The sequence below is a fragment of the Pinus tabuliformis genome, chromosome 4_2 (genome assembly GCF_031772625.1).
Source record: "Pinus tabuliformis cultivar Carrire ecotype Pingquan chromosome 4_2, CPIR1, whole genome shotgun sequence".
NCBI lineage: Eukaryota > Viridiplantae > Streptophyta > Pinopsida > Pinales > Pinaceae > Pinus > Pinus tabuliformis.
The window spans coordinates 393,817,530-393,834,124 of NC_142304.1; positions in this window are offsets into that span (position 1 = coordinate 393,817,530).

The window sequence follows — 16,595 nt, forward strand, 5'->3', positions numbered from 1 at the left end:
TCGTGTATAGATGACGAAATTCAAATATATAAGGCCCTATTTCAAGAATTTCGCGACGTGTTTGCCTGGTCCTATGAGGAAATGCCGGGTATTGATCCTGCGATTGTTGTTCATGAAATAAAGACTTACCCGGATGCTAAACCCACTGGCAATGTTTGCGTCAGATTCACCCAAGAAAAGCTGCTGCAATTAAAGCAGAAGTTGAAAATTACTCAAAGCAGGTTTCATTTATCCGATCCCGTTAATGGATTGGGTATCGAATATTGTTCCGGTTAACAAAAATCAAGGAACAATAAGAATATGCATCGATTATAGGGACATTAATCGAGCCTGTCCAAAGGACAATTACCCAACTCCCTATATCAATCAAATCATTGATGATTGTGCCAGCAGCGAAATATTCTCCTTCATGGATGGTTTTTTCGGATACAATCAAATCAATATTCTACCTGCCAATCAACCAAAAACAGCTTTCATTTGTCCATGGGGGACATTTGCTTATTGCAAGTTACCTTTTAGGCTCAAGAATGCCGAAGCAACTTTTCAAAGGGTCGTGTCTTATGCATTTCATGACATCAAGCACATTGTGCAACCCTATCTCGATGACTTGCCTGCTCATTCATTACATCGAGCTGATCACCTCGTCCATTTACGAGCAATCTTTATGAGGTGTAGGCATTATCGGATTCGGTTGAACCCACACAAATGTGTCTTCTGTATAGAAATGGGTCGATTGCTGGGGTTTGTAGTTTCGAAAGTCGGCATTCGCGTTGATCCCTCGAAGGTCGAAGCTATTGTCAAATTGCCTCCTCCTTCGAGTCTTTGCCAACTCCAAAGTTTGCAAGGGAAAGCAAACCTTTTGCTACGATTCATTCCTAACTATGCCGAGGTTACAAAGGGTTTTACCCGGTTGTTGAAATAGAATACTCCGTTCTATTGGGTTGAGATAGCTCAGAAATCTTTTGATGCACTCAAACACGCATTGACCCATGCACCGTTATTGCATCCTCCCAACTACAACCAGGATTACTTCCTATATCTCGCCGCCTCTCATTCCACCATTGGAATGGTCTTAGTTCAGGAAGATGAATTCGGAACTGAACATGTGATATATTACCTTAGTCGAACTTTAAATCCAACTGAGCTAAAATACTCACATGTGGAGAAATTGGCATTGGCAGCTGTTCAAGTTGTCCAACGTTTTCGTCACTACATTTTACTACATAAAACTACAATAATTTCGGATTGCAGCCCTATGATCTACATTTTGACCAAGAAATTACTAGGGGGCAAGTACTCTAAATGGATCGTTATCCTGTAGGAGTTCGACTTGGAATTTGAAAAATCTAAGTCTAAGAAATCTTTAGTTTTTGCAGAGTTAATGTGTGATTTCCCGCGTACTGATATGGAAACTATGGTGGAGAAGCCCATTGCGGATAAATCCTTGTTTCTAATCAGCACTTTAGATCCGTAGTATGGGGATATCATCGTTTATCTCCAGACCCAATCCTTTCGGCCAGAAATTTCAAGGTCAGAATGTCAGAAAATACGATTCCAGTCCCAACAATTCAGGATTATTGGAGATACTTTTTATCGCCGCGGGGCGGACTTTGTTTTTCGACGTTGCTTAAATCATGAGGAAGCTCAAAGGGTTCTAAATGACTGTCACTCTGGAGTGTGTGGCGGTCATATGTCTGGGTATGCCACAGCCCAAAAGATATTGCGCGCTGGCTACTTCTGGCCGTCTTTGTTTAAAGATTGTATTACTGCGGTCCGAAAATGCCACAACTACCAAATTTTTGATCGAAAGATGCGCGCTCCACCTGCTCCTCTCCACCCTATAATTTCCTTTGGTCCTTTTGCCAAATGGGGTATCGATTTTATTACATGTAACCCTCACTTAGCCGGGGGGCATGCATATATCATCCTTGCGGTAGATTATTTTACCAAGTGGGCCGAGGTGATCCCTACATTTGAGGCAGACGGAAAGACAGCTGCAATTTTCGTGTTCAATCATATAATTGCTAGGTTTGGTGTCCCACAAGCGATAATCATTGATCATGGGCGTCATTTTCGAAACGTTATGATGACCGAACTTACAGGCCAGCTTGGTTTGCGTCACGATAGTTCAACCCCTTATTATCCACAAGCTAATGGTCTGGTTGAATCCGTCAACAAAGTTTTAGTCATCATGATCCGACGAATCATTGGGATTCATCGGTAAAATTGGCATGACATGCTATTTTCAGCGCTTTGGGCGTACCGAACTTCAGTAAAAACATCAACAGGGTTCACTCCTTTCCAACTAGTCTATGGTCTAGAAGCTGTGTTACCCATTGAATGCGAAATCCCGTCACTGCAAATGGCCATCGAGTTGCTTCCAGCCACTTCTGAAGAGGAAAAGCATTTGTTATACTTGGCTCAATTAGATGAGAATCGACGTGATGCTGCATTGGCGATCGAGACTCACGCAAAACTTATGAAAGCTCAGTATGATCGCAATGTGACCCCTCGAAATTTTTGAGAAGGAGATCTAGTCTTAGTTTACGATCAAGCTAATGATAAATTAGGTGCTGGAAAATTAGTTCCTATGTGGCATGGTCCCTATGTTGTCAAGCGAAAGCTAGCAAAAGGGGCCTATGAATTGGTAGACTTTGACGGGGACTCTTCGGGTAAACCCAGAAATGGTCTTTACTTGAAGAGGTATTATGCTTAAAGAATGGGTATGGAGATTTTTACTTATGATAGCTTTTCTCTCTAGCTGGTGTGTTTTAGTTTAAACAGTGTGCTTAGCTTAGAGAGTGTTTTTTTGTCATTATTCCTGCTTATCTTGGTTTTACTCTTGATATTGCAGATGTCGATGCCTCTCCAAACATACATTGGTTTCGTTGATGGTGCTTGTCGTAATACACGAAACATTTCTTCCGCAGCTTGGGTTATCTATTCGCCCTTTGACGAGTTAGTATCTATGCATGGGGTAAGCCTTGGTCAAACAACGAACAACATTGCCGAGTATAGTGCAGTGATTGGGTTATTATCTGAATCTATTTCATTTGGGATTCAGAGTTTGATAGTGAGGTTAGATTCTGAACTCGTTGTATTACAGCTTAATAGAGTGTATGCCATTAGAAATCCAGTGTTATTAAGATTATTTTTGAGAGTGCGTCTCTTGGAATGTGAATTTGATTATATTGAGTATCAACATATTCCAAGATCTTTAAATACATTAGCAGATGCAATTGCTTCTCGAACGTTAAGTAGACATTTGCAATAATCATACACGTAAATTTAAAACCATTCCATAACATGATTTACAAGATAAGCCGATAATATTGATATATATAGGAGTGTGTCAAAAAATACATCGTCCTCGATCATAGGTTGAAAAACACCTTATGATCGGCAAAAATGATAAGTACAAAAAACAAAAATGTCATATGTGCCCACAATAGGCGATCATCCTATCACTGGTGATGATCTCGATAAGAAACCACTGCACAGGCCACCTTACAAAGGAACCTCCTAAAAGGTTCTGGGACCCCAATCACATAGCGCTGAAGTCGACGAGGAATGTCATCTATAGTGGTCTTTGGAATATCTCCTATCAAGCGCTCGAGATGACCCTCCAACTCGGCCAAAACCTCTGCTGATTCGTCCTGTGGGGTTGGCATGGCTGCAACTTGTTGTTTCCTCTCATAAGGCTGGAGAGCGACTGGTCGCTGTGGACCCACATCTGCATTTGAAACTTTTGCTATCAGTTTTGGGACGATGGAAAAATCATAAAAAAAAATTAAAATAGGAAAAATGTTGAAAATGATTTTACCTGAATCATCCCACTGCTCTCCTGGTGGAAGAGCCATGTCTGGGTCACCACGAAAATCTAACCCAGTGTAAGGGAAGTCCTGAATAGAAAAAACCGGGTTTTCCAACCATTGGAAATACTCAGGTTTGAATTGAGAAACCTCTATCCTCTCGTCCGGATGACAGGCCATAACTGTGACCCATCGCATCAGTTTTGGCTCTCGAGGAAGCCCAGCTCCAACAGTAAGGTGTTGTGAGATCAACATGGGAACCCTCTCCAGACCAAAGCTCACAACCAAAGCCCCATAACCAAAGGTCTTTAGTTGTCTGTTTTTGGCTCTGGTCAGTTGGCCTTTCACATTGGACAACACAGCATCGCACCAGATGAAGATGGTGCCTCGAAAGCAATCAACTAGCATACGCATCTGGGATCCGGTGGCAACATATAATGTGACACTCCCGCAAAGTCTGGTGACAGTAAACGCGATCACCATGAGTTTAGGAAGGGATATGGTTTTTATGTCTATCCCTTTGTCTCTAGCCTGGTTGTTGCAGAACTCTAGCTGGAGGCTATCGACAGACTGGCCACCTGGCCTAGCCCCGAATAGAGTCAAGTCTTCACCTCTCTTAGGCAAACCAGTCAAGAAATATATGTCTGCCGGCTCGATTTCGAGCTGGTGGCCACCAATGAAGAAGCACTGGTCCTGTATGCTCCATCTGTCAACCAGCCACTGTAAGAAATCCACCTGAGCCCTCATGCCAGGAATGGCCCAGAATTTGTACAAGCCGCAGGCCTTCAAAGCATCAAGCGAAGGTTGATCATTCCATGCAGCAGCATCCATGTCCTCATGCTCTCGTTCACGCCAATCTAGCATGATGTACTCTCTGCATCAAGTAAAAAGATAAATTGGAATGCTAGAAATTATTTTGTTTGGGCCAATTTTGAGAAATTTTGGGTTAAAAACCCTTGCGGCAGGGACCGCACCCTCTGGGTTAGACACAGTGCTTGGGTCCACACCTTTTCTGCATGGAAGGTGCGGACCCCTGACTTTTTCCCAATGGAGAAAAAGTCGAGGTCCGTGGGCCAGCAGTGGTACACCTGCGGGCCCCCGCGCACGGGTTTTAAGCCTAAAAACCCTCCAAAAAATGAAATGAAAGCCTTAAACAAGAAATTAAATGGTTAAAAATGAAGAGTAGGATGATGTGGATTACCTAGAGAAGACGGCGTTCGATTCCGATGGTTGGATTTTCCACAATCTTCACGGGAAGTTTTCTGAACAAAAGCACTATTTTCTCACCCAAAACTCAAACGGTAAAAATGAAATGATGAAGCCCCTTTTTATAAGTTTTTTGAGTAAATAAATTGCAAATTTGTTTATGTTTCACTTTGGAAAGGTATTTTTGCAATATTTTTATCCATTTCAAACAGGTATAAGTAATGTTTGCGTTTTTGTTCAGGATAACGGATTATTCAAGCGAAATCTATCATTTTCGACGAAAAATCATTTAGAGTCACCTTTAAGCTCTTTTCTGACTCCTAAAACATGAAAAGATCGCCGAGTTTTCCTTTTAAACTCGTTAAAATGGAATTAAAAGACGGTCCACTTACAGCTCTTTTCTGACCGTGAAAACATGAAAAGATTGCCGGATTTTTGTCGTTTCAAATTCGATATTGGTTATAAAACGACGTGTCGTTGTTCACTTTTTTACTTTTTCGGATCAGGGACACTAATTACGAAAAGTACTCCTTGGTCGTAAAGATCAAGCGGTTCTCTCAAGTATTATTTATACTTTTTCGGGCTTGGGAGACACAAATTTACGAAAAAGGTCAACCCTGGAGTTTTCTTAAGTTTTTTCAGACTCTCTAAAATTGAAAAACGCCGAGTTTCTCCTATACTGGACTCGTTAAAATTTCACAGTAAAGGACCTGTTCAATTACAAACAGGAACGAACCACTCCTTCTTAGGGTTCGAATTTAAACTAAGTTGGACTCATCCGAAGGATGAGCTTATAATCAAGCAAATGTTATCCTCCTCAAGCTTGTCAAAAATAAAGAGGTACTTGCCAGAAATGGTGGGAGAAAAGAGAGAAAAATGAGTCTGTTTGTCATACTTTGTAACCACTCTTGGACACGACACTTTTATTCACCTGGGTTGGGAAATCCTTTGCCTAACAGTTGATCAAACCACATTGAAAGTCTTCAGCCAGTTTGTGGGTATTAACTTTGGGTCAATTGTCACCAAGCCATCTGTCGTGTCGTTATGTGTTCAAGAGGTCATTGCCAATAAGCCATTCATCTGCAAAATATCTGTCATCCATCTTGACCATCCCTGAGTCAGTCCTTGCAACTAAATTTCTTCAACTTGATCTATGATTTCGTGTTGTGGGCTTGCCTATGACGGATCGCTTTCTATCAACTTCAGCTCATTATCTAGAAAGATGATCTATAAATTGTCAGTACCTTGGGATTTGCATGTCTCAATGGCAAGTTTCTCGCCTTTGACGACAGGTTGCATCATTGACCTTCGATCGAAGGATTCCGTGACATGTTTGACATCAACACATTTATTCACATCTCATGGATTGTACTGGGTGCTTTGAGAGCCATTGACATCACTGGTGGTTTCTCTCACACTTGTTAACAGTTTACATCATTGACTGGTAATCAAGTGGTTTCTACCATGTTCGACTTCAACACATTCATTCGCATCGATAGAATCGTACTGTTTCGGGAAGTAGAAATGAAGACCCTGGATCTAGTTTCCACAATCCAGGCTACGAGGAATTTAGTATTCATTATATAATAGACTATTCATAAACAGATGGCTACGTCCATACTGTGTCCACATGAGTCTATAGTTGTGATGTTTTACAAGATCATTCCTGTATCAGAGCAGTAGTTAGTTTTCTAAGTCAGTTTTGATCTGAGTATGGGAATGCCTACCTCAGCGATGATATGATCTCATATATATATCTTGCATTGAATGTTTTTACAGGTTCCAACTGGGCTCTCCACAAGATGATCCTCGAAATGATAAAGTACTTCACTCTTCCTAAATGATAAATGAAATCCTCATCTACTATAGACTTCGCACTTTAGGGGGCAATCTGTTACACAAAAATATCGTCACCATGATTATTTGCAGTCAGTATGGGTCTATCATACTTCTACTGTCCTCCTAGGCAAGTCTCAGACCTCAGCTCTTCATGTCAAGCTTTGAAAATGAGAGAAAGACATTTAAAATCAATAAAACTCTGGTTCCTCACTTTCTCTCACTATTGCCTGTGGTCCCGCACCTTCTGTTAACAAAAACTGCGGACCTGCCTGCTCTGTCCCTAAAGGTGTGGGTGCGGACCCCTGTGAAAGTCAAAAAGGCGCAAGTTTATTCTAAAAAACTCACTTTGGGTTAATTCTAGATGATTCTAGAAGGAATTTTGACGTGGATTGGCCGCTCTTAGGTGGTTCATGCATCCCAAAAGAGAAGGAGCTAATCCCTTGATGAGAGGAGCTATCCCTTTGAAGGAGGACCTAGTAACTTCCCTCCATTGCACTATAAATTCAGGCATTGGGCTGGTTGCTAGGGAGGTGAGAAGCTGAACATTTTTGAGGGTAAATGCTTGTGAAATTAAGACTTCCTAATTGAGCTTAAGAGGAGATATCACATACCTTTTTGGCTTCATTGGGAAGAGAGTGAAACTTGTCAAAGTAGAGGACACTTCTTGTTGGACCCTGGGAGGAGCTTGTACAGCGTCAAGGCACAAGTTGTAAAGTTCTTCTTCTTTTGAATTAATACAATCAAACTCATTTTTCTCAACAAATGGTCTCACGTTATTTGTTTCATGAACTCCTTGCCTTTCATGTTAAATATGTTTTATGATATTGGCTTTTCAGGTGCTATTTAATTTGTTTTCTTGTTTGTGTTTGCAGATTCATGACAAGGGAGCTCATCTGGATCGAAGGAGCGAGGGCATCCACAAACTTGCATTACACCTAAGGTAGGCCTAAAACACTTGTTTGCCTTTGTTTATAAAAGCATATTTAGAGAAAGATAGTGTGTGATTGGTTTGCTTGTCATTAGGTCTTCTTTAGATTCTAGGAAGGTCTATCTTGTCTGCAAGATCGACTTATTCCGTGTGACAACTAGTACCATAATATCAGTGAACAACCCTCCTTATTTTGGTGCTCCTATGTAAGGGGGTCCTTCTTTTCCTATTGGGTACAACCCCATTAATAGTCTTTCTCCTAAGGGTACATTTCTCTCTGGGGGAACTTACCGTTGGGGGGAAATGCCTTACAACAATCAAATTATCCCATATCCTCTACATACCTAAATGAATTATAACCATGTCCAATAACTTGTTTCTCAAAAACAGGGTACGTGGCGACCTCATGGTTGGTCAGGAGGCTCTTCTTCCTATGACCCATTTAGTCAACTACCTAATCCTTTTATATATTCTCTTGATCTTACAAATTTATCTAAGATGATGAATGAAACCATCCATCATGATCCTTGGTGTCCACCCATGCCTAAAAAATTGCCATCTAATATCCCTAAGTTTGAAGGGAAGCCTAGAGAAATCCCATCGACACACATTGCAAGCTACCATAATTGGAATTCATCAAAGTTTTTAGTTGATGATTGGATCAAATTGTGTGTATTCTAACAAAACCTGACTGGTGATGCTGCTAAATATTATAATGAACTATATGAAACATCTGTCAATGACTTTTCTTCCTTGGCGCAAATATTTTTGACTCATTTTCAGATACCTACAAGATGTGACATTGATTCTGACCTCTTGTCTAACTTTAATCAAGACAAATCCACTCTAATCTTTTATCATATTCATGAGTGGCAATGACATAAAAGGTTAGTTTGAACCAAGCTCCCTCATGACATTCTTCTAAAATGGTTCATTTCATCATTTTTACCTTGCATAGCCAAGGATATGTCTATGTTTGGGTTTTTTTACCAAGAAACATGCTATTTTGGATACCCAACAACCAGAATTGATTTATTTTGAGTTGGTCATTCTTTATGACATGATTCCTAGTTCTCCTTGTCCTTCTACAAAGTCACCCAAACCTACACCAGGACCACACTTTGATGTTATGATTGGTTTTGTATGCAACTCTATGATCCAACTTGCTTCCCAACTTAAGAAATTGATCGTCACATTAGAAGCCCTAGAAAGTTCATCTAGCTATTGAAGAGAACCCACTTCGGGGAAACTCACAAATGAAGTCCACAACACCTAAGAACATTGAGCAACCTGGCAACAAAAATAATAAAAAGAGTAAACAAAAGAATCAACCTACTCAAGAGACTCAACCAAATTGATCTTATCGGAGAGGCGGACAATTGAACGATGTCTCAAGATCAAGTTCCCTTGTAAGATTTGTTAAGGTGAGCATTTGACTCATGAGTTCCCTCGAATGGATGAAGTGCAATGTCTTCTTGTACCACTGCCTTCTACTCAACAACTAGCTATCGTGACTCATCCATTCCATGCACATCCTCAACAAAAAATGGTTTCCCACGCTCATCAACCTCCATAAGGGGGAAATGAGGGGCTATATTTCCATCTAGCCAACAATATGCCTATCTTTATGTGTGAAGAGAAAATAAATGAGACTATGCGAGCTAACTCTTATGATACTCCTGAGTTGAGTTTCACCTCTATAGACTAAAACATCCACATTGCTTCCATTCGAAATCTCACGTTGGATAATCATATGGACCCAATATATCACTCACCTAAGGGGGTCATTCACAAGTATACACACAAATCTTTTCCACGGGCTTCCCAACACTACAATGTTATTGAGAATTTATCCCAAGCTCCTTGTGACATGTCTACCTTGGAGGTTTTGCAGAGTCGTCATCAACAACACAAAGCCTTACTAATTGGGATGGGGGGTTGGATCCCTTAAAATATAATCCCATTACCTTTAATGTTTATGCTCCTCGTTATAGGCTATCCCACAAAATTTTCTTTCATATTTGTGTACAAATGTGTCATAAAAATATTCATCAAACTTTGGTGGATGAAAGCTCTTCTACCTTTGTTATGTCAGCATCATGCTAGAAAGCTATTGGTTTTCTATCACTCACTAAACCTATTACCACTCTTCAAGCATTCATTAGACACCATTTTGTACCTCAGGGGGTTCTTCTAATGTTTTCCATCAAACTAGGGGGAAATACTACCTACGTTGATGTTGAAATCATTGATGATCCCATGGACTATAATCTACCCCTTGCTTGTAGTAGGTTTTATGCTATTTGCATTGTCATGTATTTGGTATTTTGTATTCTTTTCTTTCCCCATGAAGGAAATATAGTCATGATCAATAAGTTGGACTATTAGGTGTCGTTGACCCAATTTACTGCTATGCGGAATTCTATCCCAATTGTTGGAGATCACCTTGGGAGTTATGGGAGTGTCAAATAAAGCCATAATAAACCGAAAGTGATGCCCACTATGGTGCTTTCGCCAGCATTCAACGTGGAATACATGTCCCATGAATTTAGTCTTATTTTTCCTTTATTATCCTTTATTACCTAAAATTTTAGTGTGGGTCTATTAAATAGATTCCCTAGAGTAGCCCAACACAATTCCAAATTTGTATGACTGAGTGATGCATTCATAACTATTAGGGGGTAATCTCTTAACCTAGATTTTTCTAGTTTTATTTATTATCTTTAAAAATATTTGAAAATATTCCATAAGCTAATGAATCACAATATAGGCATGATAAAAATGTAAAATATAAATTAGTTCATGCATAAATAATCTGAAAAGTTTATTATCCTAACATGAGTGAAATGATTGATAATGGGTAATGGTAAACATGTGACCAATTAATAGCCTATTAGGGGGGCTAATGAAATCATTGTATGTGGTCCTGAATAATTAATGCTATGAAAAAAATATGTTGATGGAGATTGGCACAAGCGATACTTATGCAAGTTGACATTCATATTGTGATAACATGATAAGGGCACTAGGTAGCAGTGTGCTACCAATAAGTGGTTCTCTAGATAAGTGTTCTAAAAATATTTGTTACAAATCTTGACTATAAGAACATTGGAAGTATTGTTATATGTTTGGTTAAGTGCATGATATGAATATGTTCTAACAAGATTACATCAAAGAATGATCATTATTAAGATAATTGTACTAACATAATGGATGTTTAGACAACTGATATGTACAAGAGTGATGAGCCCCAAAAATGGATAATTATATGGGCTCATTAAACCTCCTAATTCGACTTAATCCACCATTCTCATTAGTTTATTGCATGTTTTTTATTATATTTATGCTCATAGAGTGAATTGGGTTAGTCATTATGCCAACAAGTCTAATGGGTGCTTTGTGCAGATCTTTAGTCAATTTTGAGACAAAATCAAAGGTTTTAATGAGCACTTGGCAACCAAATTCGTGGGAGAACAAGGGAGAGGATTTGTAGGAAGGTGTCACCTTCATTTATGGACCCTTACCTCGAATTCTCCACCATCAGCTCGGAGTTCAAGGGCCACGAAATCAATTATCACAAGGGCAACCGAGCAAGTGCTAGTAAAAGTGTTGTTAACTATAAGTTTTGGCAGTCGAGTTCCTAAAGTTTAGGAGGGCTGTTGGGGTCCTCAATTTGTATAAATAAGAGGGCTTAGGGCCTCATTTCAGTTAGTCACTTCGTAGGTAGAATTTAGCTAGTTTGTAGTTCGATTTTAGTCAGTAGATTAGCTTTGCATTTCAGCACACTTTCAAGCTTTCCCTTGTGGACAATTTTTGATGTCACTCTTCTTTTCTTGCTCAATAAAGATGAATCCAGATTTGCACCAGCTCTAAATCTCTCTTAGGAGGCTGTAGCTCTTGGGGTTGGGCTCATCTCAAGTGCCCAGTACCTCCTTTGTTTACTTTCATGTGTCATTGCTACATTCTTAGAATAAAATCTGCTATTTAGATTTAAATCTTGTTTTGTTATTTAGGTTGTTTTTAATGATTAAAATATCTTTTCAGGTTCAGATTGATTTGATAGGTTAATAATAGGGAATATCTTCAGAAAAATGCCATCAATCACCTCTGATTTCACATCTCCCTCAGTGGGATCAGGAGCTGGGATCAAGGCGACCTTGCTGCCACCAAAAACACTATCTTTGCTTCGCCATGAAACCATTAGTGTTCGATTTTTAATTGCAGAAGTTGGTTACCTGTTTAGATTCTCGATTGCTTCATTTCATATTTATTATACATGGTTTCATTGCAAATAAACTTCTGTTCATTCTCATTGTTGTTATCTAGGTCAAAATAGACTAACGTAACTAGGTCTTTGATTTTCCAAATCCTTGTTTGTTTCGTTTGAAAAACAACTTGCAGAGCACCTGTTATCCTTCTTTATCTGCCCATTCTCCATCAATCCCACCTACTTCATCCTCTACTTAGAATCCTTGCCTTGCATTTTCCATTTTCTCACTCTGCCCTAAATTCCCATATTGTTGTGCAACATTGCTTCTCTTATCTTTGAACCAACCCAATCGCCATAGCCACTCTTCAGCCTCATTCACCAAGTCCTAGACCTCATCACACCCTTATCTCACCTCCATACCCACTCCTTCATCTTTCTTCCTCCATCCATCCTCCAAAATCCCATTTCTGAACATCCTGTAGAAAATTACAGAACATCCTATAGAAATTCCAGAACATCCTGTAGAACCCCTGCAAACTTCTTATAGAAGCTCACGAATGAGGTTTCTTGATAGCCAAACTCTGTGAAACTCTTTGGAAGGGTGCTAGGGACCCCTTAGGCCCTCTCTGAACCTTCTCGACCACCTCCAATCATTTCCTCTCACCAATCCACCTCTTCACAGTAAAAAATAGTTAAATCACATGCATGATAATTCTGACAACTTATTCAGAAGATACAAAAAGATGTTTGTTTCATATGTTACTGTAGAAGTAGCTTAGACACATGCATTTTACCTTCCTAGAAGTCAATGTCATCTCTTTCAGTAGCTTTCATCCTCTTTCTTGCATCAGTAGGGCTAGCTGGTAAAATTAGGGTTTACGTTTCCTTTCAGCTTTCCAGTTTCTTTCTGCAAGTAGATTAGCCTTCTTTGAGTTAGCTTTCATCCATCAGTTAAAAAGCTTCTTGTAAGAGCTCATATAAGTTGGCTTAAGCTCCTACCAGACTTGTGCCAGCTAGTCAAGTGACAGCTGCGGCAAGAGCTAGTACTTGTGCATACAACACCATCGCTTCCAAGTTTGTTACGAACTACCGGGTTGATAAAATTAAAGAAGGGAGTCCCAGGAGTTGTAGCATTATTGCTGAAATACTGGGGCTTGCCAAAGAGTATAGTGGAAACGATCCCACGGATGTTACACAACTAAAAGTGTGTATAACTGATGAGCCCCAAATTTGGTAACTTGTTGGGCTCATTTGGCCTAAGTATCCTTGTTCAGTCCTTGTTCAATCCTTCATTTTTCATAGCTTATGCATTATTTTTCAGTATGTTTATTTCATTTGTACGAATAAGGGTAGTCACTCTTCCTAGGTGGCTAACACGTGCTCATTTCAGGTTTTTTGACACATGTTGGAGCAAAACCGAGCAATCATGGGCTAGAAGATAGCCAAGCTTGAGGTGAGGATTCGTAGGGGGGTTGTCTATGGAATTAAATAGCCCTTCCTCAGGATCTTCACCCCCAACTTGGAGCTCCAAAGGCCACCAAAACCGGATCTAGAAGGCAGCCAAGAAGATTTTGGAAGGGGCTGTCTACTCACAGTTTGGACAGCCAAGTTCCATAGATTTAGGAGGCCAGATAGGGCCCTCGTGGTGTATAAATGTTAAGGCTTCAGCCTTCATAAGGGACTTTTGAAACCATTGCATATTTTGCAGTACAATGCTATTAGCTTTACTTTGTTCTCTTGTAGCCATTTTGGCATAACTCTTGACTTATGACTATTTTTTGATAATGAGAAACAATCCGATTTTATATCAACTCTGAGTTTTCTATAGGAGCCATATCTCTCAAGGTTGGGCCCAACCTGAGAGCCTAAGGCTTCCTTTTTGTACTACTACCTTTCACTTATGCATCGTTGTCTTCCTTTTATGCATTTGAAACGTATTTCTGTTGGGCAGATTTAGTTGTGTTGGTTAAATAGGTCACTGTTTATGAATAGAATTGCTTCAGATGTTTAAAATAGATTGGTAGGATAATAACAGGAAAAAAGCTCCAAGAAAATGGTCAACAACACTCTCAGTTTCACCTCATCCTTATTGGATCAGGGGCTGGAATTGAAGAAACATTGCTGCCCCAACAAAAACACTAGTTTGCTTGACCATGCAATCCTTAGTGTACTGTTTTCATTTGCAGAAGTTAGTTATGGGTTTAGATCTCTGAAATGTTTCTTTGCATGATTGATGTACATGGTTTTCTTTCCAAATAAAGCTGTTGTTCATTCGTTTTATTGATAGTTAGATTAGATTAGCTAGGACTTTGATTATTTGTAAGACTTCGTTGATTCGGTTAAATGTACACCATGCAGGGCATATCTACCACTCTCTCATCTGCCTAATCTTCATCAGAGCAAGTTGTTCCATCTCCTAGCTAGGTTCCTCGTCTCACACTTGTCCTTTTGCCCATGTAACCCTACCTTCTTGCTCCATCATTGTCTTAGGCTTCTTTAAGCCAAGTCAACCTTCTACACCCTCTCACCACTCCATCCACCAGTCCCTGGGTCACTCAAGGCCCCTATCCTACCTCCCTATCGATTCATGCATCTTCCCTCACTCACCCATCCTCTAAAATCCACTTTTTAAACATCCTGTAGAAATTTCTGAATATCCTGTAGAAATCTCTAAACATCCTGTAGAACCCCTGCAGACTTCCTGTAGAAGCTCACAAATGAGGTTTCTTGATAGCCAAACTTTGTGAAACTCTCCAGAAGGGTGTTAGGGACTCCTTAGACCCTCTCTGAACCTTCCCAACCTTTTCCAAGCATTTCTCCTCCTTGATCCGTCCCTGCACAGTAAAAAGCCAGTTAAAAGCACATGCATGGTAATTCTAATAACTTATTCAAAAATACAAAAAGATGTTTTCTTCAAGTAGTGGTAGTCTAGACACATGTATTTTACCTTCATAGAAGTAATGGCATCCCTTCCAGTAGTTTGCATTCTCTCCTTTGCATCAGTAGGACTAGCTGGTAGAATTAGGGTTTGCTAGGGTTTGCGTTACTTTTTGGCTTTCAATTTCTTTCCACAAATAGATTAGCTTCCTTTGAGTTAGCTTTCATCCATCAGTTAAAAAGCTTCTTCTAAGAGCTCATAGAAGTTGGCTTAAGCCCCTAGCGGACTTGTGCCAGCTGACCAAGTGACAGCTACGGCAAGAGCTAGTACTTGTGCATACAGCACCATCGCTTCCAAGTTTGTTACGAACTACTGGGTTGATAAAAGTAAAGAAGGGAGTCCCGGGAGTTGCAACATTATTGCTGCAATACTGGAGCCCACCATCTTTTTGGCGCCATTGTCGGGGAAGCATCAGAGTATTGGTGATTGTTGCTTTTCTTCTATTTTCTCCTACAACCTTCTGCTAAGTAGTTTATTTCATTTCATTTCCGCAAAAGTAGAGTAGATATTTCCTGCTTTCATAGATTAGCATTTCAATTCTGCAATTTCAATTCTACAAGCGTAGATTAGCGTTTCAATTCAGCAAGCGTAGACTAGCATTTAATTCCTGCAATTTCATTTGAGCAAGATAGATTAGTCCTTTTGTGCTTTCATTTCAATTCCGCATTTTCATTTCAGCAAGATAGTTAATTGCAGTTCAATCTATTTTAGTTTTGCAGGTACTAGAAGAAAAAAAAACAAAAGCAATCAAAAGTCTTTCCATTTCATGCCTCATAGGAACAGAGATAAAATCGGCAAATTCTTACCCAACACCTCCACCACATCACTGAGTCAACCTTCTCTCTTCTCTGGTGACAGTGAGCCAGAAGAACCTATAGGTGAACCCTTGAGATATACGAAGATCCTATAACAGAAGGAGAGTTAGAAAACACTCCATCTGAAGCCATGGCTGAAAACCGAAATGGTAGAAGAGAAGATGAGAGAATAGAAGGTGCCTTTCCCATCTGAGAGACCAATGGAGACATGAAAATGAAAAACATAAGCCCCTCCGCTTTACCTCACTTCCATGTTGGAAATAATATAGAGAGGGGGGGTGAATCAATATTATCAAGTCAAATATTCCTTTTTTCAAAATCAAATGATATATGCTACTTCAGTTAATTAAACCTGCGTATATATGCAACTATGCAGAAGAAAACCCGCGTATATAATGCAAACATTTAATTTACTTTATTTTTCTGATGTTGATTGTTAATCTGTGATTCAGAAGCAAATAACCAGTAACCAAAAACAGTAAAATAGAGCAGAAAGACAATCGCACACAAGGACACAAGATATAAGGTGGAAACCCAATGTGGGTGAAAACCACCTGCTGCAATTCGTCTCTATCTTCTCTTTAATTAGAAACTTCTTTTTACAAATGTATTGGTGCATTCCTTTACTAGTATGCAGGCTACAACCTGCAGAGAGCTACAACCCTCTCCCGTTTTCCAGCTTCTCCTAGAAGGGAGCTACAACCTCCTTAGCTCTTGCACTAGCCAAGATACTAGTACGTAGGTGCTGGCCTACAAAAGGCTACAACCTTCTCTTTCTTTCAGGGACCACGTTTCATAATTTTTCAGACTGGTTCCACAAGTAACATTAATCAAGCATCAAGAATTT